Here is a 1,253-nt window from a genome sequence, read left to right as displayed (position 1 = left end):
CATAAAAGGAAATGAGATTGGTCAAGCAAGACCCACCTGCAGCAAACCCATGCTGGGTACCCCTGAGGATATTGCCTTCAGCTAGTCTGTTAAGGCTGGGCTCCTTGACAATATTTTCCAAGACCTTCCCCAGGATAGAGGTCAGGCTGATGGGTTTGTAGTTTGCTGGATCTACTTTCTTTCCTTTCTTGAAGATAGGCGCGACATTGACCCCCTTCCAATCATCAGGCACTTCACCAGAGCACCAAGAACTCTTAAAGATCCGTGCCAGGGGCTGAGCTATGATGCTTGCCAGTACCCTGAGTACCCTTGGGTGTAACCCATCAGAGCCAGCTGACTTGAAGGTATCCAGCCTGTTGAGGTGTTCCTTCATGAGGTCAGCTTCGATGGAGGGCAAGGAATCTCCCTCGCCCAGGCCTCCCTGACCCATAGTGGGCAGGGCCATCCCATGGGGCTGATGGAAAACTGATGGAAAGTACCCATTTAACAAGTTTGCTTTTTCCTGGACATCAGTTGTCAGTTGCCTCATCTGGTTTAGCAGGGGTCCAATGTTGCCCTTTCTTTTCCTCTGGCTCCCCACATATTTAAAAAAGGACTTTTTAGTTTCCTTGAATAATATAAAAAGATCATAAAGGTGTATTCTAAAAAGCAAAAATATAATAGTGATCATCTGCGTGGTGGAAGAAAATCACAATTTTCTCTATTCGTATATTTTTGCAAATTATTTTATGGGTTGTGTTGCCATATTGAAAGTATTGCTCAGAACAATAATGTGAACAGTGTCAGTGTAGGTTTCTTCCATGCTGTTTTACAGTTCTGGTGTAGATGATTAGAATTATCTTTTGCATTGCTAAGCTATTTTAATTTTATTGTCTGTATATTCTAGAAGAGTGCTTGCTTCTGTCATTATGCTGGCATAGCTAGGTCTTACTACCCCTAGTGGAGATGCAGTGTATTCTGGCAGGTAGCTTGTGCTGGTATAGCTGTACCACTTCCCTGAACAAAAGCACTAGTGTTCGCTTAGGGTATGGATAGGTGCTCATTTTCGGCACTAAAAAATTCTGGGAAATTTGCAGCATCACAGAAATGTGGCGAGATGTATAAGCATTCAAGTGCCTGGTCATCCAGAGTGCTGCAGAGCAAGGCAAGAGCTTTTTACTGTTGGTATTACACAACCAAGAGGCTGGTGTGCTGAGATCCCAGTGTACTTAGTGAGCTTAGTGGTGTTCCAGAGGACAATGCCAATTTTTAGG

At 44.0% G+C, this 1,253-nt stretch overlaps 1 protein-coding gene across 8 annotated transcripts in view; it reads left to right on the top strand.

Moving 5' to 3' along the window:
* QKI (QKI, KH domain containing RNA binding) overlaps window positions 1-1,253 on the top strand; it is a 348,918-nt gene that overhangs the window by 151,437 nt on the left and 196,228 nt on the right. The gene's annotated exons all lie outside the window — the stretch shown is intronic.

This window comes from Gavialis gangeticus, unplaced genomic scaffold (genome assembly GCF_001723915.1).
Source record: "Gavialis gangeticus isolate Ggan-Ray unplaced genomic scaffold, GavGan_comp1, whole genome shotgun sequence".
Lineage (NCBI taxonomy): Eukaryota > Metazoa > Chordata > Crocodylia > Gavialidae > Gavialis > Gavialis gangeticus.
The sequence above is the reverse complement of the archived record's forward strand: the minus strand, read 5'-3'. Positions and strand labels throughout refer to the sequence as shown.